At 33.8% G+C, this 24,230-nt stretch overlaps 1 long non-coding RNA gene across 4 annotated transcripts in view; it reads left to right on the top strand.

Moving 5' to 3' along the window:
- The window catches only part of LOC129492510 (uncharacterized), a 453,042-nt gene that overhangs the window by 69,652 nt on the left and 359,160 nt on the right, over positions 1-24,230 (top strand). For 3 of the 4 annotated variants that reach the window (XR_010114456.1, XR_010114457.1, XR_008660922.2), the window contains exon 3: positions 18,267-18,409. This is a non-coding gene — a long non-coding RNA (uncharacterized lncRNA). Of the gene's footprint in view, positions 1-18,266; positions 20,309-24,230 lie in introns of those variants that run through there. The other variant, XR_010114455.1, reaches the window with a different exon arrangement.

Raw genomic sequence — 24,230 nt, 5'->3', positions numbered from 1 at the left:
CTATTCAACATAGTACTGGCAGTCCTACCCAGAGCAATTAGGCAAGAGAAAGAAATAAAGGGAATCCGTACTAGAAAGAAAGAAGTCAATTTATCTCTGTTTGCAGATGACATAAACTTATGTATACAAAAACCTAGAGACTCTACCAAAAACTCTTAGACCTGACAAGAAATTCAGCAAAGTGTAAGGATACAAAATCAAGATACGAAAATTGGTACTATTTTTATACATGAACAACAAGCTAGCTGAAAAAGAATTATTTTTTTTTTTTCTGAGTCTGGTTCCTACTGTTGCATTTCTTGTTAAAGTATTATTCATGCTTCCTTATTCTACTTAGATGATCATTGTTTACATTTATTCAATTTCTTATCATTTTCTTTCTATTATTTAGCACTGCTTATTTAAAATTATAAATTTGAGTCAATTATTTCACAAAATAATATTCAACTATATTACAGTGCGGAACATGGAAAGGTTCAGAATTTTAAAAGGCATATGTCTTAAAGGAGCAAAATTTAATTATACTCTGAATATTAAGTACATTTGAGAGATGTATCTGCAAGTTTAAAGTACTTTTTTTTGGATTCTACATCGGGAAGAAATAAAATGCAGAGTTTTAAAAAATTTCTTTTAAACTAGCTTCTGAATATCATCTCTGATTTTTATAATTTTCATCAGGTCACATATCCTAGAGCCATTATTTCATTTAATTAGGGGCTTATTCTTCTCTGCCCCATGGGGCAATAATTTCTACACTTTGATTCTAGATCTCAGACAGACAGCAGTGTTTTTGCTTGAGACTTGATCTGTTCTAACATTGACAGTTTTCACTTTTTTGACGTTGTCATCTTCTGATTTCTCAGTCAAAGGAAAAAGTTCCCAAACCTTGAATTCGTTGGAGAAGTGAAAAGTTAGTTCTTCTTTAAGTAATACCTTAGAAATATAATAATTTGAATTTGTATAGCTGTCCCTTAGGATTATGACTTGTCAATCATTTTTTGCTATGCAACTCTAAAGCACATAATTTCTGCAGTGATAGGATTAATTTGCAATATCCTGAAAAATGAAGGTGGTCAGCATGTGCATAAATCAGCTTGTTAGTATTTCGAATGATCAAATTTATTTTACACAGTGATGTTAATCATTAGCTGAAAAAGAGCTTTTACACTTTTTTCTAACATAGAGGGAATGAGACCACCAGTTTAAATAATTTGAGGCCTTCAAGACCAATGACACACAGTTGTTATTTATGCAATTCAAATTACCTGGGTGAAGATACAAGGTGTATTGAAAAGGTAGACCCAGATTCATTCTTGAAATTACAGTCTATACCTTGTAACTCACAATACTTTACAGATCATGTATTAAATACACACACACACAAACACACATACATGCACAAGGTTAAACAAAATTCAAAGCAGGCAGTGCATCAGGTAATTAGACTAATATGTTGTTTGGAATTAAAGTCAAATTCTTTTAATTGGCACATCTCAGTGGGAATAGAAATACAAACTTGTAATTAAGTGATTGGCCTGATTATCAAAGCCTCATTGGCATGGATTGTGCACAGAAAGTCACTTTTTTTTTTTTTTTGGCTTGAGTTTCTCAAACAACTATAGCATGCTATGAGAGATGCATAGAATAGCATAGATAGCCATAATAGGAATTTGATATTGACTAAAATGAATAAATGTATGTAGAGTGAATAATCTAGGCCATTCAAAGCTATTTGACAACCGTATGTAAGTAAGAAATAGTGTTTTTAGAAAAAAAGTCTGTTATTTCAGTAAAATAATCTATTTCCTACTTATAATCAGTTAAATATACTAAACTAAAGCCTCTGCCAATTAAGCAGGCTTGCGTAATGTTTGTCATTATTAGACACACAACAGTTTCAGCTCAGATTTATACTCTGGAGTCCAGCCACATTACTCTGGGGTGTGTGAATGGAAGTCAGTAAACAAGAATGAGAATTTTTCTTCTTTTTAATCAAATGTAAAAGCCTACATGTGTGGGGGGAGTGTTCAAAATTTAAAGGGCTGTAAACAATCGACAAATCACTATAGATATTTTTAAGGAATGATTTATGTAGTTATTTAACAACATGTAATTGCCATTTTCTTTCCCTCACCTCTTTCTCTGTGTCCAGATAGTGGAAATTGGGACCTTAACAATAAACAACCTGTGGCATAACAACCACAAACAATTCAATGAAGGTCATTCAAGCACTCTTAATTAGGAATTTGTAGTAAAACAGAAAGAGTCAGAGCAGAAGCTTAAAATGAATTGTTAATAACAGTGGGTTCTCATAAAATCTTAAAGAATATGCTGCAATATTTAAGATAATAAACTATGTCAAATACTTTAGGAAACTTATTTGCATTTAATTCCATTGCTATTTAGGAATTATTTTTAACTGTTCCTAATATGTTGTTTGGATATCCTATTTTATGTATATATAAAACATATATATATATAGCTGAGCCTGAGTGTTATGTGAGTGCACACACTTGTGTGTATATTAACTCTAACTGCATTTCCTACCAATAAGAAAAGCTCTATGACCTATAAAGAAATTAGATTAAATGAAAACATGAAGGACAAAATTCAAATATGTGAGTTACAAGTTATTTTCCTTGTCAAATATACTGAATGGTAGTGTTATCATTTTCAAGAAACCACTAAGGTCTTAGCTTTAAAAAAATAGAAAAAAAAGGGAAATAAAGTCTTACATATTATATTTTTACTGCATGGACAGGTGTCCTGGGTGAGATAGATGCTAGCTCACCCACAGTCATTCACATTAGCTTTCCTTGCAGTCAAAGACGATTTATACTGTGAAGATTGTTGTTATTTTATAATGAAAATTCAGCCCAATAATGCTTTGTGTAATATGCTGTATTACATGAACACAATGTTAATAGACATGCTAGTAAAATATAGAGATGAACTTGGACTGTAGTTTGGGTTAAAAGGTCACCTCAGCAAAAGATAATCATTTTCCATTAAGGTTGAAATCACTGTGCACTTCACTGAACTATATGGAAGGACACAGTGTCTTATTAGAAGATTAGTTTATATTATGGGCTGACAGGAATGGCTTGTAAAGTGTGATTCATGCTCTGAAATAGCACATTAAAGATCATTTTTCCTCTGTCTTGTCTATAATAATGAAAATAACTAAGAAACTACATCCTAGACTTTACAAGTCTATAAACATATAAGGGAATCAGGTCTCCCTATGCCACCACTGTCACTCCCCATTCATATGTACTGTGGTTGTTATTATCCAGGTCCACACTTGCATAGAAGTGGAAATAGAATCTGTTGTTCAGTTTGCAGGAATTCTTTCTCATTTCCAGAATGAACAAGATATGGAACACCAAATGATAAGAAGAGAAACTCAATTAAATATGCTCTGTGAATTTATTCTATAATTTATCTATTGATATATTCATAGTAAGAATAATTTTGCTCAATTCATGTAGTTACTCATGGCCAAATAATTCAAAGATATTAAAATATTTAGAGAACTCTTGAAATAGTTTAAAATAATAGAAACAACCCATGATCCTTGGTATCAGGAAAGGTATAGTACAGAAGGATATCTAGTGGTGTATTATTTATTATTATAGTTTTCATACTTACCATTTTATAGATTATATAAAATTCTGGAGGAGAAAATTTGCAGCAATACTCTTCAATATAAAAAAATTCAGTGTTGTAAGAAAGATATAATTATGAATTATCAGCTTTATATTTATAAAACTACATCGTTACTATGGAATTACAGTTATTAGTCAATGAGTGGAAATTTAGTAACCTTTTTAAAGTATATTGTTATCTAACAGGATACATCTTAACTGATAGAGGTAATAATTGTTTGCTAGATTATTTGCTATTATTTGTTACTTAGACAAAATCTTCAATTGATGGTTTCCTATCGCATAAAATACAATATCCCTTTACACTTCATTAATTGTATTTTTTAAAAAAACTTATTTTTCAAACCCCAGTTTAGATGCCATTTTATTAATAAACATTTCACTGACCCATTCTCAGAAACAATTACTCTGTTTCTTGTGTGTTTCCCACTATAATTCAATTATCTATTTACATATAGCCTCTCTAGCTCTTGAATTTATGAAAATTATTCATCCAGCACAATGATACTACAATAATGTGTGTGTATGTGTATTTAATACACAAAGATTCTATTGGTTATATGGAACAAGACTTTTTAAAAGAAAACTGTAATACAGCCAAGTCCCAGAGAAGAGGGTACATTGGGAAAAATTAATCACCAGCATCAGAGATAAAAGTTGAGGTAAGTTGCTGCATTTTTAGCTTTTTATAAGGAGCTGCAGATATTGACATGTACCTTACTGGATCTATTCAAATTTGACTTTTTGCTTGAAAAGTTATAAGAAATACAAATTGCTTAAAAAATTAGAATAGATTAAATGATTTGTAATTGTCTATTGAATAACCATACACTGATTGATACAAAAAGAAACTTCAACTAAGAAACTCTGCCAGATGTGTGATCTTTTGCCATCTGGAAAATGTATAATTCAATTGTCAATATATTGAACTCAGTTAAACACATATCAAAAGCCTGGATTAATTATAGTTTCTTGATTTCATGCCAAAGAAATAAAACAATGAGTCTGTATATTCTTCTAGAAAAATAGAGTTGGTAAGGAGTCCAGCTCCTAGTTAAAACCTGTGTGTGATTTTTCAGGCCTGACCATAGGTGATTTCAAAAGCTTTACCTGGCAGGTCACACAGGGAAGCTATCCTCCCTACACAGAGCGGGTGCACAGCTGGTTCCTGGCAGCCTCTGAGAAGAGTTGCCCTCAAGATCCCAGCCCTCCCTTGCCCCTTCTGTTCTTCCCATATTTACATTCTTTGCCTGGTAAGAACTTGCACTCCTAGGTCTCTTTTTCTGAGGCCTTGGGTAGGGGTCTTCAGATGCCTTTGCCTAGGCCTCATCATGGAGGGAGAAGGGGGAAACATCAAGACACTTTTCTCTACTCTGACTTAATATCATTCCTAACCCATCACCCTTCAACCTCGCCCCCTTTCCCACATCCTGCCTAGATTCCATAATTACTGTCACAGCCTTTTGTTTTGGGCTTCCTCAAAAATGAGATGTCCCCCCAGTCTGTGCTGTTTCATGAGGGAAAATGAAACAGAGTGAGTCAGTGTTTTCTCTGGTTTTAGACTCTTGCTTATACCATAGCAGGAGGTGACTAAAGGCTGAACTCTTTTATTTCTGTCTTGCTGCTTTAAATGGCTACTCTGACAGCTGATGCCTGCCCAGCTGAGTTATCCAGGTGGGATAACTCTTAAAACAAACAAAAATCCACAAGATGTAACAATATGCAGAAATTAATTAACATTTTGAAATGTCATGAAAAGATAGTGGTAACTGGCAGGGATATTTAAGTCAGAGGTTGATATATCATCCCCTCTTTATATGTAGGCCAAGGGCCACGTAGTAAATATTCTCCAAGAGTAATGGCATTTTTTGTCCTTTCTTTAACCTTTAGCTATATTGAAATGAATTCTTTAGAATGCAGGATGTTCCCTCTTGACTTGATGAGGTATGCCTACCTTGCACTTGATGAAAAGGAAAACTACAAGGAGGCTAACATGGTAACAGGGCCTAGGATATGGGTAGTCCCATCCATATTTGCAAAGCTTCTTAATTAGGCATTTACTTAAAGGTAAGTTAACTGATTGTTAAAAAGTTTCACACTATATTTTGCAAGTAACTCAAAGTAACTTTAAAAAGTCTTGAGGTTCTAAAATTGTGAATAATTATATGGCAATATTCCAATATATATTCATATATATTTTACGTATATAATAATATAATAGTATAATTATATATTATATAATATTTCTATATATTAAGCATATTCCAATATGCTTAATGTATATTTTTTGAAACATATATTTTATTCTTTTTATTTCAGTCTACATTTTTGTAGGATTGTGAGTTGTGGAAGTTTGTAGTCAAATTTTGGTCAGTTAGAGGCAAGTCACAAAATCACAAAGACATACCAGAGAAAATGGGGCAATAATTATTGTTTGTAGGGGAATTTGTTTTTCTATTTAAAGGCTCGGCTATAGCTTTTTTACTGATTTTACTCATACATTAAGTGACATGAAATATATATAATATATAATAATATATAAGTATATATTTATAACAATAGATAATATAATAGTAAATATAATAAAAATAGTATATTAAAATATATCAATATATATAAAAGTTCTGTTGCATCTCCATTATCTTCCTAAAGGATGAAGTGAACTTCCTAGCATGGCATTTGTAGCCTTTGAGCAGCTCCAAACTTCTTTTCTATTCTCTTCTGCAAAACTGCCATAGATCAGTATTTGCTAAAAGAATAAAGCGGTTATAAAATGAGGTTAAGTACTTTATTGTTACTAAGTCTTATTTTCATATCTCATTCATTCTTGTAATAATCAATATCTGCTAATAATTTCTCCAACCTAGCTAAATACTATGTTGTAAATTACTAGAATGTCATTTTGATTTATGTAGCAATTCATTCAATTATTAATTCAGCAAGCATTTCTTAAACATGATTATTTACTAGGGACTCCGCCAGACATTGGAGATGTAAGGTAAACTAGGAAACTGATGTGATCCTTGTCTTTATGGGCAGGAGCATGTGTATTTGACCCTGTATTTTCCCTACTTCTACCTACTACAATTCCCTGCTCAAATCTTTTATCTTCTATGAAACCATAAGACTTTGCCAAATTCAGTGTAGTTCAGTTCTCTGTGTCTCATAGACTTGCTTCTGTCCTCTATTAAATCAAAACTATATTTGTATCTGGTGTGGACATATACAATTGATATTTGTTTTTAAATGTTAGTAGTAATAAAGCAATATAATGAGTATGGATATCAAATTAGTACCTATAATTTTTTTCTAATTTGATGCACAAAACACAATATAAAATAGGTTATATTTCAGTATTCATCTTGACACTTATATTTGATATTTAAGAACCTCTAATTATAAAAAGTTGTCTTTTTCCTATTTATTTAGACCCTAGATCTAGTGCTCAAAATAGACACATTTGCTTAGCCCTCTAGTTTTCTTTTTTCTCCCTTTCTCTTTTCCTTTTCTTTTTCTTTTTTTTTTTTTTTTTCCGAGATAGAGTCTTGCTCTGTCACCTAGGCTGGAGTGCAGTGGTGTGATCTCGGCTCACTGTAACCTCTGCATCCTAGGCCCAAGTGATTCTCTTGACTCAACCTTCCGAGTAGCTGGGATTATGCCCAGCTAATTTTTGTATTTTTAGTAGAGACTGGGTTTCACCATGTTGGACAGGCTGGTCTTGAACTCCTGACCTCAAGTGATCTGCCCACCTTGGCCTTCCAAAGTGCTGGAATTACAGGCATTAGCCACCGCACCTAGCCTCACTTTCTTTTTTCTGTTTAAGTGTCCAGCCAATGAGTATCAGACAGCTATCTGCACACCTTTAATTTTCTCAGTCATGTCTGAATGTAATGGATACTATGAAGGTAACTGAGTAGGACTGACATTTTGCCTTTCTCCCTGAGAATTTTGAAGGACAAATGTCAGCAGTCATTGCTTAGTTTTACTAGGGGTAATCAGGACCAAATAAATTATGAAATCTGTGGTACATACTTAGGTATTACTTCATATGACTAGCACAGATTCAGGAAACTGCATATTTATATTTAAAAGTTTTATTGTACATATAAGAATGCACAAAATTTTTATGAGCAAAGGATAAACATGATTATATTACACATGTTCTACAGGGATCAGTCTCTATTTTTTATCCTTTATTGTTTTGTTCTTCTCCTTCCAACCAATATCTTCCAGTCTCCTTCAGTTAGCCAGTTAAATCAAGTTGCCAACTTAGAAAACATCCTTTCTTATTCTTCTTTAGAGCCACCAAATACACACCCTCAGAATCTTGCTTCTCTCACTTAATAATACTTTGTGTAATATTTTCAAGTGAGCTGGGATATTTCTCACAAATTTTTGTTAATGGTTGGTGACATTTTATGGCAAGGATATGATGTAACATTGTTAAACAATTACTCTACTAACAGGCATTCCATATTTCTTTTGCTGTTTGTTTTTCATCACTGGAAGCAATACTATAATAAGCAACTTTTTAATGTACAACCTTACCTACTCGTAGCTTTAGTTTAGCAGATAGGTTTACTGCATTGAGAAATACATATATGCCTATATAGACACATATACACACAGTAATATATGTGCATTTGTGTGTACATATATATATTGTCCCATATTGCTTTCATAAAAGGTCAAAACAGTTCACATTTCCATCAGCAGTGCATGTGAACGATTTTCCAAAAACATTTCTTTAAGGAATATGTATACCAAGTTACCACATAGACAAAATTTGAAAATTTCTTTATAACAGCATTATTTTAAATGTAGTGATTATCTTCAATGTTGCAGATGCTTAGGTGTAACCCTTAACAAGACCGTCATGATCCTTGCATTTATAGAGCTTACAGGTAAATGGCGGAGAGCAACAATTAACGGTATGATACACTAATGATAAGGAAAGTACAGTATCATTAGAAAAAAATGCAGGAGTGATGTCTACCATGGACTTCAGAATCAAGGAACATATGAAAGTGACATGTATCTCAAGGTCTGAAAGATGAGTAATAATTACAGAGGCAAGGTATGGGGACAAGTATCCCAAGGAGAGAAATAGGGACAGTCTTAGTTAATTTATGTGTTGCTATAAACTAATAACTCAGGCTGGGTAATTTATAAAGAAAAGAGGTTTATTTTACTTCCAGTTTTGCAGGCTGTACAAGAAGCCTGACACCAACATCTGCTTCTGGCAGGGGCCTCAGGAAGGTTACAGTCATGGTGGATGGTGAACGGGAGCCCACTATATAGTGATGGCAGGAAGCAAGCTAGAAAGGTCCAGGTACCAGACTCTTTTCAATAACCAGTTCTCCTGGGAACTAAAAGTGAAAACTTACTCACTCCACTGGGAATGTCATTAAGCCATTCATGAGAGATCCATCTCCATGATACAAACACTCCCACCAAGCCCTGCACCCAACATTGGGGATCAGATTTCAACATGAGACTGGGCTGGGTCAAACAAACATATCCAAACCATAACAGTAACCTAGAGAACCTAAAAAGCAAAACAGAGCAACTTCAGGTATCACAAAAAATCTCAGTGCAGAATCTTAGAATTAGAAAGTGGAAAGTGGAAACAAATGAGACTGGATAGCAAGAAAAGCATGAGATAATGAAGAACATTGCAGTAATAGACATGCTAGGAACATCCTGTGACAGCAAAAGGCTAATAATAGTTTAATATATGTATTAATATAATTGAATATTGTATTTTTAAGCAGTCACCCTATTAGACCCTGATCTTTGTACTGGACATTTGGAATTCATCTGATATTTCATACTCAATATTTAAATTTTATGTTTTTCCTGGGTTCCTATTTGGGTGTAAGGGATACTATTCTGTTTAGATCCAAGCTATTTAAAATTTTGGTAATACATCTTTCCTAGTTTTGATTGATCTTTGTAAAATGTTCGTAATATCATTAAATATTTTATGTAATTCCATGTTATTTTATTTATTATTTGTATCACTATGTCATTGAAAAAAATTGCACTAGTGTTAGAGGTCATAAAGATACCGATTAATTCAAACTCATGGAGTTTCTTCTACAAAGCTGTCTCCTTTCCATCAAAGGACCAAGAAGAAATTCAGTGGGAAGACATATATTTAGGACCTTCTACTATGATGCAAGTTAAATGTTAGCATAATAGTACTTTTTGAAAAGTATTTTTAAAATGTTGTTAATCATTATTATTATAATGCTTGTTATATCAGACTATCTTTAAAATATATTTGACAAAATTAATTGAAATGCCATTGAAGCATGTTTTTAAGATACTTAACCTTTTCTTCAGACATAAACTAATTCCTTCTTTTTATTGAGAAAGCCAAGTCTATGTTGGCTGTCTCACTAGCAGCAGATCTTGGGGAAATAGAATAGATATACCACTGCTTTAAAAGCGATAGATAATTTAATACCACAGTACAATTAGAATCTAAAGCCCCAAAATATTATGTGTATGCAAAATAGGAGAAATTTCTATAATTTTTATTTATTTTTTTTTACACAAATAATGGCACATTCTCTATGTTTTTTGTATGTTTTTCACTTTATAACATACCTTAGAAGTCCTTTTATAATAATACATAAAGAGCTACCTTTTCCCCACTTTTAACAGATACATTATTTTTCATCATGCAAGAGTCTCACAATTTAATTTTTTACCTCTCATTGATAGATTCAGTTTCTTTTAAATTCTCTGCTAATATAGACAGTGCCTTGATGAGAAACCTTTTACATTTTGCACACATTTTGCACGTATGTAAGCATATGTGTAGGCTGATTTTCTAAACTACAATTGCTGGTATTTATAAATACTGTCTAATTGCTCTCCATTGATAGTCTACTTTTAGATTTTCATCATTTTGCTAAGTGAGAAATGGTACCTCAGGGCAAAATTAATTTGCATTTCACTTATAATGACTGATCTCCTGCCCTGCATTTTCTATGACTTTTCTTATACACTGGCTGTCAGTCTTCTTCTTACCATTTTTCAGGAACTATTAATTTATTATAGACTTTAGCCCTTTGCTTTTAGAATTATTTTTCCCTCCTTTTGTTATTAGTTTCTAAATCTTGTATATGATGGCGTGTGGTCAGGCAGAAATTCTATTTATTTTTAATTTTGATGAAGCCATAGTTAGATGACACAATTATTTGATGTGTTATTTTGGTACAAGTCACAATTCTGCTGTTAAAATTTTCAGAGTTAAGTGAAATGAAAGATGAACCCAACAAAATGATATAACAATGTGATATATGATAAGGTAGAGGGAAGTAAAAAGTGTTATACAAGTGTAGCTCAGCCCCAGCTATTAAATCTGATATAATCAAGAATATTCTACCCAACATACATATAAAATAATATTATTGTACACTTTACACTAAAGTTTTACCTAGCTAATAAAAATATTCTCAGGTTGATTTTTTCTTCCTTATGTAATTGCAGTCTCGTCAAGAATAAGCACTCACTGTTTTACTTTAATGCCCTCAGAGAGTGAATGTTATATTTAACTTTAAACAAATGTATTGACTGAATTTATATAATCTTTGAAAATCTGTTTCCATTCTAAGACTTGGGATTTTCTGTTTGATACCTACCAAATAAATAAGTTAGAAGGAACTTAGATCCCTTGAATCAGAGATCTATGTAGTACAAGAATTGATGGTAGCATTAGTCCAATTGTTATGACAAAGAAATGTGTGCCAAAGGGAAGATGATAGCCATGTAAAGTCTATCTGTTGATTCAGCACAAGCTTCTGAATTTGCCCAATAGTATCATGCATTAGTGAGTATTCTCCAGAGAAACACAATCAATAGAATATATGTAGATCTACTAGAAGAGATTTATGATGGAAATTGGCTCATGAAATTATGGCAATTGAGATGCCCCAGGATCTTCTGTCTGTAAGCTGGAGAACCAGAGAAACTGGTTATGTAATTCAGTCACAGTCTGAAGGGCTGAGAACCAGAGGAGTCAATTGTTAAACTCCCAGACTAAGGCTGAATGCATGATAACTTGGGGTACTGGTAGTGTTAAGTCCTGGAATCCAACAATCTTAGAATCAGGAGGTCTGATGTCCAAGGACAGGAGAAGATGGATATAGTAGCTCAAGAAGAGAAAGAGTGAATTTGCTTTGCCTCAATCTTTTTGTTCTATTTAAGTGGGCCCTCAGTTGATTGGATGATACCCATCTACATTGGGGAAGGTGATCTTTACTCAGTCTAGTGATTCAAAGATTAATCTCTTCCGAAAACACCTCAAAGACACACTCAGAAATAATGTTTTAGAGATATCTGGGTATCTTTTAACCCAGCGAATGTGACACATACAATTAATCATCACAAATGGCAACAGTGCCATCTGTATTTTTGGCATGTATATAGCATTGAATTCTTCAACCACCAACATATCCTACGTACACTTCTTTGTCCATTCAAGCAGATGCTGCCTCTGTTTCAGACTGAGATATATCAGTCTGTAGAGTAAATTGCTGCATTAAGGATAACCATTGCAAAGAAAAATAGTGACAAATTTAAAGAGATTACCATTCAGTAAGAATATACCATGTCCCACATTCTTTATTCTATTTCTACTTTTACAATGATCTTAAAAGTTCGTTAAATAAAACTGAGTCATAAATAGTAGATACCAGGCTTAATTTAACTTAGTCTGTAATAGAGCTGGGATTCATGTCTATGTCATTCTGATTTTAAAACCATTTTTTTCATCACACCATGAATTCACCAGGATTTTTTCACTGAGTTAGGATTTAACAGTGTTCATTCAAGTTTTCTAGATTAAATTTCAAAATGATGTGATTGGACCCAATTCTACATTTTTAAACAATAGTAACAGAAGACATTATTAATTATATTTTTTGCTTCTATTTGTGTAATTAAAAAATACATAATTTCCTCAATGTATGCATTCCTCTAAAAATGTCCTTGAAGTTTTGAATCAAGCAGGATTTTACATAAAATAGAACCCACTCAGATGGTTTAAATAAAGGTAATTTAAAGATGGGGCTTCGTAAAGATGTAGCAGTATTAAAAAAAGAGGGAGACATTATACCACTTTTTGAGAATCAGAGTGAAAATGAGGAAATGGTGAGAGCTGGAGCCAAGGGTGAGAGGCTACTAGGAAGTAAACTCACGGCACAGTGTACTCCAGCCAGAGAAATAACTCAGAGAGGGGGCTGGGAATAAATGTGACCAAATCTCACCTTTCTTTCTTTTTTTTTTTTTTTTTTTTTTGAGACGGAGTCTTGTTCTGTCGCCCAGGCTGGACTGGGCTCGGCTCACTGCAAGCTCCGCCTCCCGGGTTCACGCCATTCTCCTGCCTCAGCCTCCGGGGTAGCTGGGACTACAGGCACCCGCCACCATGCCCGGCTAATTTTTTGTATTTTTAGTAGAGATGGGGTTTCACAGTCTTAGCCAGGATGGTCTCGATCTCCCGACCTCATGATCCGCCCGCCTCGGCCTCCCAAAGTGCTAGGATTACAGGCGTGAGCCACCGTGCCCGGCCCCTCACCTTTCTTATTTCACTGACTCTCAGTAGCTAACCCTAACTATGAACTAGCTGGTCAGGGAGCTCATTTGAAGCAGTCTGTTGGGTTCGGCCTCCTAATGTACAGAGCAGGACAAAGATGGGTGGAGACCAGACCAGGAGAGTATGTGCAGAAAGAGGAGGAATCAAATAAAAAAAAATCATTTCAAGCTTTAACACTGATGACAAAGATATGTCTAAAAATACTCCCTGTCTGCATTGGTTAGTAAAAAACTTACAAATAAAAATTCTTTACCTAACTGTTATAATTGAAATTATCTCAGCTATTCTCTAATATACATTCTTCTGCGTTTCTTAATTTTGCTTTTTTCTTCTAAGTAACAATTTTATGATGCATTGAATTTAGAAAATTTTGTGACACTGAAAATGCAAGATATAAAGAAAAACTAATAATATAAAATTAAAAAGATAATAAATGATATACATAATATAAAACTAATAGTATAAATTGCACAACAAAACAAATATTAAATATTTTTCACAGATAATACAAAATACAAAAATAATTAATATTAAAAATACATATTTTTTGTGTATTAGAAAATTATAAAAGTAAATGTATGATCCTCATAACTGGTAAAATAGTAATCATTGTCTTTCTTTTTCTACTTCACAAACTGAATATTTTTAGCAAATGTTGCTGAAATAAAACCACTAGATGACAACACATTAACTTGAACATACTTAATTACCTCTAAGAGATGAAAAAGGCAACCATAGACTGCTAAAGATGAAGGCACAAATCCAGTTGTTTTTACTGATGAGGAAATTGAAGTCCAAACATTTTATATAACTTGTCCAAGTGTCAGATTAAGATTAGTACCTAGATCTTTTGGTTATTCTGTTCTTTGCCTTAAGCCCAGGAGACTTCTCATATGCAAAGTGCACTTTCAAATTCTGGCTTTACATAAAGAACTTTAACAAGGACCCACAGCATCAGGGCACATCTTAGATTTGTGTACTGTCTGTAGTTTATTATGACAGAGACTTACAACACTCGTGGAAAGGTTTCAAAACACAAGACTACAAGAGGCCTTCTTAAGCCACAGTGAAGTGTTTGGTCTTATCTTAAAGGCAATGAGTAGTCTTTGATGGGTTCCAAATAGTGTAATAATATGGCCATTTCTGCATTTTAGAATGCACATTTTAATGCTTCTGTATGAAGAAATATTGTGAAGGGATAAGGCTGGAGGGGGGGATTCAGATGAAAGAAAATAAATGCTTAATGTGATAAAAGAACAAGTCATATTTGAGAATAATGCACAGAATTGACATGACTTGTTAATTGATTGGGTGGGAGAACTAAAAGAAAAGGGATAAAGTATAACTCCATATTTATGGATTAAAAAACTAGGTGGATAGTGGTTGTCATTGACTGAAATTGGAAATGAACTAGTATATGTAAGTGTGAGCAGAAGACAAATAATTCCATTCTAGAAATGTGAAAGTGTAGTGGCTGCAGGTTATCTACGTAGGCATTAGGTTTGGGATAAAAATGTAGAATTTTTAGTCATTTGCATATACCTCTGAAGCCTTTAAACCAATAAATGATTTTAGAAAACTCCTGAAAAACCTGAAATGGTAAACAATAGGTAATGTATGTGTATATGCACCTTTCTAGAAGAAAGTTGGTAATTTTCATTAGATTATAAAGGTTCTCTTCTGCATATGGCTAGCCAGTTATCCAAGCACCAGTCACCTGTACAAACAAACCCCCATAACACAAGATAACCTATATAACAAACCTGCCCATATAACCCTGAACTTAAAACTTAAAAAAACTAGCTAGTAGTAGCAATGAGAAAAGGAAAATATCCATAGTCTTGGAAGATTTTAAAATAATTATAAGAAAAAAAGATTCTCTAGCGCACTAGTGCTTTCTGAAGTCTTGCCAAAGAATGAAATCATTATAATCTAGGGAAAGTTAACACATGAAAAAGGAGTGACTATATTACATTTCTTGGACTAAGTTTTTTTCTTCATATTGAATGGTATATTCTAAAGCCACTGAATTGCTGAGTAATAACAATTTTCCTCAGCAGGAACATTAATATGCTTTTGATTCTATCCAGATTTAGATATTTTTAAAATCTGTGGTCCACAAAATGCCAGAGACAATGTTATAAAGTGTTTTCTACTTTATATAGTTCAGAACGCTTCTCAACCAAGACCCTGGAAAAAAGTAACTCCCTCATGACATAAATATAATGTTTTTAGAGTATGTTTTAAAAATATTGTAATTGAACTTTTCCAAAAGTAGCTCACTGATATGTCAATGTACTACTTGTACGGGTGTGAGTACAACAGAGAGATGTCTTGTGGAAGAAAAGCCCTAAATTATGTACATAGGAATCCCATATTTATTTAGACTTCTATCAATTACTCTTATCAGGGAAATGCATCATCATCCTATTTCCCATGATAGTAAATTAGAAAAAATAGAAAGAGAACGTTTAAATTTAAGTATATACTGTTGCTCACCTGCAACATTGAAGTCAATTCCAATTCTCCACTCCCACAAGGTAGTTGAAAACATACTCCAGTTTTCAGTTTCACAAACTAATTTTTGAAATGTTCTTTATATAAGATGTCTTTGATGCTTTTTCAAATGACACATAGGCTAAAATATTTCAATTCAATATTGATATTTTAAACCTTGAAAATAGTTTGCATAGCTCCTATAGTTCCCATCACAGGAAGGTATTTTCTGGATTGTTTGTGTATTTAGTAAGTGAAAAAGAAGTATGATGTTAAAAAATTGTACATTAAATAAAATATTTCAATACAAATATAAATTTATTGATAAAGATATCATCTCTGACATACTAGAAATGAAATAATTTTAAGCATAAGAATGATGGCTGGAAGGATAGCATTTTACTTCACTCTATTACTTAGTCTTTGTTAACCTGTTAATAAAATACCAATGCAGGCACAAATAAATGATGAAAATAACTAATATTAAGGCTTACACTCAAACAATTGTCAGAATTAAGGAAGAATTTCCCTTGACTACAAGAGATAAAGAACTATAATAACTGGCTGTTGTTAGCATATTTTCTGCTGTTTGAGAGTAAACTGCTTTTTCTGATGATAAAGGAGTATCTCCTTCCTTCCCAATTATCTATACTCTTATTTAAAGAGTAACCATCCAAAAAATTGAAGTGCTGACCCTGTACAGTGGGAGCTTATTCTAGTACTGCCTTCACTATTTTTCTTTCTGTATATATAAAGTAGAAATAAAATGTATATTGAGATTATCCTGTGTTCTAGACAGTGTGTTCCTCACTAGCAATGGTGAACACAACATAGGTTCTGGTTTCATAGACATTATAGCTTAAAGCTTGATACAGACAAGTAAACAAGTAATTATAATGTTATTTTGAATGTTATGGTATCAGTAAGTTGGTAAGTGTTGTGGGAGTATTCATTCAGGAAGCATATAACCCACTCTTTGGTACGTCTCAGAGAAACAGCTCTCTAAATCTCAACTTTATCTTATGTAATTGGGTAACCATTGAATGGTTTTAGGCAGAGCAGAAATATAATCAAACGTGTTCTTACAAAAGATCAGTAGTGTGTTACCAATTCATGCAATACCAGTACCTCTGTCTACAGTCATATTAAGAGTTCAATTCTCAATATTGCAACCTGACTAGCAACAGAAAAAGATAAGGCAGCAATTCTTAGATTCCAGGTATGTGAGGTCAATGCCAGAAAGAATTTTGGTTCTAACTATTAAGAAAGTAACATTGCTACCCAGAATTTCAGTTAGGATTATATTTATTCTCATATCTAGGATAACCATATATTCTGGTTTGTCTAGGACAGCTGGTTGCTGTCAGTTGTCCTTTAGACCCCAAATCTTTGGTCATGTTTATAGAACTCTTAAATAATTGTGGAGTAAAGTAAATACATGCTCCATTCTGAGTCAATTCAGAAATCAGAAATGAAATCAGACATTTTAACATGAGACAATTTACTACAAAACTGTTTTAACCATGGTATCACAAAGATAATAATTGCAGGTGACAACTGAAATCCTTAGGACTGGATAATCAAAGGGAACAGACTGAAATGATTGAAATTTAGTAACTTGGAGAAGGCTCGCCATGAAGATGAATACCAGATTTCTGAGGAGTGGGTGCTGAGCAGTAGGTGCTAGTGTTTCTGAGGACCTGTGATGGAACTGATTCTGCAAATGTTGGGAAAAATGCAAATTTGGTTCAATTGCTGAAGCTATTAGAGCAAAATTTTTCCCAAATATTAAAAAGCTGGGCCTGGGTGAAGCTGACAGGAGCAGAAAGTGGGCAGAAAGCTCAAGGGAAATTCTCTAGCCCTGCAGTCGTCCTCTAGCTCCACCTATTGGCAGAGCCTAACTGGCAATGCGGATGGGCAAGTGAGAAATGTGGTTTGCACACAGAGCCCCAAAACTGCATGCTCATTTACTGCTCATTTATTGGCACACTGGAAAATGCTTATAAAGAAAAATGAAGACTATTTTTAAGTTGATTTTTAAGTTTTGGCCTATGTAGGTAAAGATATCAGAATATCAGAAAAATTAACCTTGTTTTTCTTCAAAGTCTGTCTTAACGTACATTATTTTAAAAGGAATATACAGTATATTAAATATTAGATTGGATATTACTAGACAAGTAAATACCTTTTATATGATACCTGAAGGCATTTACTTTCACTAATATACTTAGTCTATTTCTTCATATGTGAAATAAGTTGGCTTAAGTGTAATAGATAGATCCACATAAACATTCTGTTATTTTGGTTATTCTGTTCTTTGCCTTAAGCCCAGGAGACTTCTCATATGCAAAGTGCATATGATTAAAGTTTGCTGTGCTGTTTTTACTGCACACAGACACACATAGATATGCATTTAGGTATACCGTTAGTAGAGATGATTGAATTTCACCTTATTTTCAAGCATGGCCATGTTTCTTACTTTGCATGTCCTTCAGGCCTCATCGGAGCACAAAGTTCCAAGTGACTTCAAAGGGTTTTCTGTACTCGGAGCAGCTCTATGGGACATGGAAGATGAGAAATGAACCAACAACAGAGGTGCAATGAAAGGTAAAACTCATAGCATCACCACAGCTCTTAGGTAAGTGGCAGGCTAAATTACTGCACTTGGATATATGAATCTCATGGGTTCATGATGGAAAAGATAACAAGCATTTAAGACCAAAAATAAATCTGAGTTTGTTCACTGGATGCAGGAAAAGTTTTCCTAAACAAATAATGTGGGTAACATTTCATTATTAGCATGGAAATATGTCCACTTTCATGTTTAGAGAAGGAAATAATAAATAAATGAATGATCAAACATAAAAGCAAAATACAGCATTCACAGTAGGCATCCAATGTAACATGCTATTTAGATAAAAACAGTCCCTTCAAAGTCCAATATGTTTTTAAAAGCCTGATATTTACAGTGGTATGATTTCTAGGGAAATTGAGAAATTAAATATATATCCAGCAACATACAGAAGAAACTCTGTGTATCCATTTGTACCAGCCTCTCTTTTCTCTGAAAGATTGGCCTTCGGAAAGTGAAGGAAGATTGGATTCAGACATTATGTCCTCTTACACAAATTGTTGCAATAACTTGTCATAAACAGGAAAATATAAAATTAAATGCAATGTTTATATAGATATAAATGTTAAAAAGAGCACAATATTACAAAATGAAGTGGTTTATATTTTAGGTAGATTGTGTACTTGATAAAATATTATAAAATTTGCATTTTTGATAACTTAATTCTTTGAATAATTGTGATTTGATATTAATCAATCTGAAATTTTTTCTTCAGGATTTAAGATGTTTATTCTCTCTTAATTTAAGTATCAATTTAAGTATTTGCACTTGTGGACTTTCTCTTTATTTCTTTTTATTTTCATGAAGATTCCCACCTTACAAATATCACTTTCAGGGTTCTTAGGGATCATATTATTATTATTTTACAATTTATTGAAAATGGCATGAGGTTAGATATCATCAGATTCTTTTGGAAAGTTATTATAAACAAGAACATATTTCCCTTTTTAGCTGAATGACAGGATATCTGTTTAAAATGAATACTTAAAAGCAGCTTGAATTTCATTCTTCATGCTCATCATTTACAGTTTTCTATAGCAATGTTTTTTCTGGAATGTGCCTTAGAATGCAGACAATAAAGGCTGAATGAGAGATATGTTAGGCTAAGCTCAACAAAACACATTGCAATTATTGTTTCTTCAATTATGTCTAAAATGATTGCTTATAAAACAAAATTACATGATAATATTATCTTAAAACCAGCAATATTCAATAAATGTCTTCTCACTGTCTTTCTAATGTGTTAGCACTCATTCTATATAGTTTGTATTAATATATCTTATACTCTACCTCTATCCCTGTTATTAGGCTTCACTTTAACTAGATATTTAGGATATTATCTTTACCTGGGAATGAAATTATGTGATTGGAGGAAGAGATTCCCTATAATTGGCAATAGGTTTCCTCCTCTAAAATGTTAGGTCTTTTCTTTTTTTTTCTTCTTTATTCTGGGATGTGGATGTGACCTCTTGGTACTGATTGAAATTTATAGTGTTGTATACCACTGTCAACTTTCCCAATGTCTGACAGCTTAACAGGGCCCCAATTGTAGCCACTGCTGCCCACCTTGTTCTTCAGCTTCACTTCTTGAAACAACCTTCTCCACAGTTTCATGAGAGCATCTGCTTTTCACTGCATGGTATTTGACTCCAAGATTCACACCTGTAGTTCTGATATCTTTTATTTATGCTCTATTATTTCTGCTTGAATAACCTACTTTTACTAGAAATTTAACCTATGAAACTTTGAAGATACAGGGCTAAAATCCACCCATGTGGCCCAAGTACCACATGTCTTGATAAGAGAAAGATTGTTTTAGATTCAAAACACTAAGATTGTTTTCAGTCTAGTCTTTATGAATTTGTTTTTCATATTAAAAATTAAAAAGTCAAACGAATAAATAAATGAGGAAAGGATAGAAAAAGAAAAGAAAACACAAGGAAGGAAGAGAGGAAGGGAGGGAGGGAAGGAGAGAGGAAGGGAACAAGGGAGGGAGGGAGGGAGGGAGGAAGGAAGTACTAACTGAGGAGCCCACTGTGAGGACAAAGCATCAGCATTGTCATTGCCAGCAACCTTGGCAACAGCAGAAGTCAGGGATATTCCAATAGGCATCCATTTTTCAGGCATTGTTACCAGTCTTGGCACAGTCATTGACAACATTAGAGGTGTCATCAATACTTTCAAAACCTCTTTGTAGGAACAGCCCCTTCAGCAGACACTGATGGATATTTCAATGATTCCCTTCAGAGGACTTGGTAATTTAAAAAGTTCAAAGTAACTAAAGAAAACGATAGATGTCACATGAATTATTCCTAAAAGTAGATTTTGGATCACATATAAAACATCCTCTAGGAACTTGCAAAACTGAAGGAAATTGATAAGCATGGTTGGAGATTCTGTAAAATGTGTAGGAATGGTGTAAAAATAATGCTATATTGTAACATTTATTGTGGCTCCTTATTTACTTCTTATCTAGTGCATCTTACGATATGCAAGCCACATGAAATTCTGACACTTAAATAGTCTGATGTTCTTTATTTTCTTGCTGTGATGGTAAATGGATACTCAGCAGGATTTGGGATTTAATTTCTCTGGAAAGATGCGAACAAGTGTTTCAAGTTGTTAAATTATTCATCCAAATTCCTCACAGTAGGTAATCTTTGCTTCATGCTGTAATGTTTAATATTAGCTATTTCTTCATAGTCTTAATGTAAAATTGCTTTCATTAATACAGATATTCCTTCATAGTTTCCCCAAATCTTTATGGCACTGTCATCCTTTTAGTATTCCAGGTTACAAATTTTAAAGTCATTTTATTTATTTTTATTTATTTATTTATTTATTGAGACAAAGTCTCGCCCTGTAGCCCAGGCTGGAGTGCAGTGGTGCTGTCTTGGCTCACTGCCACCTCTGCCTGCTGGGTTCAACTGATTCGCCTGCCTCAGCTTCCCAAGTAGCTGGGATTACAGGCCCCCGCCACCATGCCCAGCTAATTTTTGTATTCTTGGTAGAGATGGGGTTTCACTACGTTGGCCATGCTGGTCTTGAACTCCTGACCTTGGAATCTGCCTGCCTCAGCCTCCCAAAGTGCTGGTATTACAGGTGTGAGCCACCATACCCAGCCTTAAAGTGATTTTTGACTACATATTATTGTCACTCTACATCTCACATGCATGAAAGTCAGTAATTAAAACATCTCAAATCACTAACATACAATTTTCCATCTAACTCTCACAAGTAGAACATGAATTGAGATGATTAATTATTTCCGTTTCTGGATCATCATAATAGCTTCTTAAGAGTCTCTCTAACTCAATTTTTCCCCTTTTTAATTATCTGTCCATATTACTGCTAGATTGATCTTCTCAAAACTAATTTTGTCTTGACATGTAATAGGAGAAAAATAATTTCTCTGTTCAAAAGCTTATAATATCTTTATGTTGCCTATCATATTAAATTTAAATTCATGTCTGATTTGTGTAATTTTTAAAATAATCTGGTTCTAGATTATTTTTCTCAATTTAGTCCATTATTTAATCAGGAAGTCTTTCAGTGATTTAGTAAGTATAAACTATTAATTTGGTAAGTTCTACCTTTCCAACGAGAATGTAAACTTATTGATGGCAAGGATAATGTCTAATTTTTTCACAGAACTTATAGTAATTTCAAAAATGTAGTTTTTAAAATGATTACAGATTTATAAATGAACTTTGAAAAAATAAAGTCATTTCAAATGTTGCTGAAATATTTATTTCAAATAAACTAAAGTAATGTGAAATAAAAAAGATGAAAGCAAAATATTTGTATGGTTCTAGAATTGTTATTATGTCATTCATATTTTAATGTTCTTTGTTCATAGATGAAAAATTAGCTCACCATGTTTCCTAAAAGCCAAAATGATTTTCTATCATAAGTTGTTTACAGGCTTGATTTCAAACCTCTGTCCATTGTCTTTATATGAAAACTGCTTTGAATATTTCAGAATAGTTGTGGAAATTCCAATGCACAGCTTACACCTTCTTTGATAATTGCCTACTGCATTGTCATGCGTGTCTGGAGTTGGTTCCTACTGGTGAGTTTGTGGTTTCGCTATTTCAAGAATGAAGCCTCAGACCTTCGCGGTGAGAGTTACAGCTCTTAAAGATGGCACAGACCCAAAAAGTGAGCGGTAGCAAGGTTTATTGTGAAGAGCAAAAGGACAAAGCTTCCACAGTGTGGAAGGGGACCTGAGCGGGTTTCCACTGCTGGCTGGGGTGGCCAGATTTTATTCCCTTATTGTCCCCTCCCGTGTTCTGTTTCTGTCCTATCAGAGTGCCCATTTTTCAATCTTCCCCGTGATCGACTACTTTTAGAATCCTGCTGATTGGTGCATTTTACAGAGCACTGATTGGTGCATTTTACAATCCTCTTGTAAGACAGGGAAGTTCCCCAAGTCCCCACTCGACCCAGGAAGTCCAGCTGGCCGCACCTCTCAATTGCATATATCAAGCTCCCTTAAAAAGGGAATCCATTTAGAATTTAATTGAACTTAAATAGTGTTAGTATTGTTTTGTTTATTTATAACACATCTTCTTCAATCTACTTTTCAAAGTACATTTTTTATAATGAAAAAAACAACTTCTGCTTACCTAAAAATAACATTATGTTTCATTTCTCACTGTCACAGCTTTTGAGGTATGCTCTCAATTTTCAGTTTATGTTTTGTATTGTGTAGGGAAATGCATTTATTCAGTCAAAAGACATTAAAAACTTTAAACTTAATCCTATTAATCACTCACTGCGAAGGTCCGTGGCTTCATTCATGAAGTCAGCTAGACCACGAACCCACCAGCAGTAACCAATTCTGGACACATCTTGGGGGCTCATCTGGGATATTGCTACGCAGTGAGTGCCATTGGACCCCTTTCACTTGCTATTCTGTCCTGTTTTTCCTAGTAAGTCCTATTAAGACTTAATCACCTCTATATAGGCCTTATATGTTATTAAATCCATTGCTTTTAACCCATTGAGACTATTTGTTTCTTTTCTCCATTGTGCACTCAAGTAAATGCTATTTTGTTGACATTTTGTACTTAACATGTTGGAGATCAGGTTTATTACTTTTACCCAGCAAATTTCTCATTTCTCCAACAACTGGAAGTTCTCAGTCATACTGAAGCAACTTTGTTGTCTGGGGTAAATACCAGGGTTCTTGGTCTCATGGCCATGGAAATCAAAGTCATGGACACACACACACACGTAGAGTGACATTGGAGCAGGAGCTTAATAGGCAAAAGGAAAGAACAGCTCTCTGTCACAGGGAGGGGTCCTGAGCGGGTTGCCAAGTTGTAGTAAAAAGTCAGGGATTTTATAAATGGGCTGGTGAGGAGGGGTGTCTTATCTTCCTAAGGCCTGAAGATTTAGTTGGAATCAGGTGTGCTATCTGCATAGCGCAGCGTTTTCTATCAGCTCTCACCCAATTCCTTGATTACATAGGTAGACTCTTAGTTTTCCCTGCTCTGTTTTGCTTATCTGGGAGGGAGAGTGTCTGTGTCTGTTCCAGACATCTTCTCATCTTCTTGCACAGCTGCAGGGATTCCCCCCCCCTCCCGCTTTTAGCTTCCTTATCTTAGTGTGCTTAAAGGGAAAGGAATGTGGTTATTAAGGCCCATTGTTTTTACTAGGGCCCATTTTATGAATGTGAAGTTTGGTGATTACCAAGGAGACTCCCCCACCTCTTTCTGTGCCCAAGTTGTTTATCTGTGTTTTTACAGCCTTTCAGGTTGTTCTTTGTTAGAAGAGAAATGATTTCTTTGAACTTCGTGAGGTTAGAAAGGGAGCCATTTTC

Source organism: Symphalangus syndactylus, chromosome 11, assembly GCF_028878055.3.
Source record: "Symphalangus syndactylus isolate Jambi chromosome 11, NHGRI_mSymSyn1-v2.1_pri, whole genome shotgun sequence".
Taxonomy (NCBI): domain Eukaryota; kingdom Metazoa; phylum Chordata; class Mammalia; order Primates; family Hylobatidae; genus Symphalangus; species Symphalangus syndactylus.
This window is presented reverse-complemented; position numbering and strand designations above follow the sequence as displayed.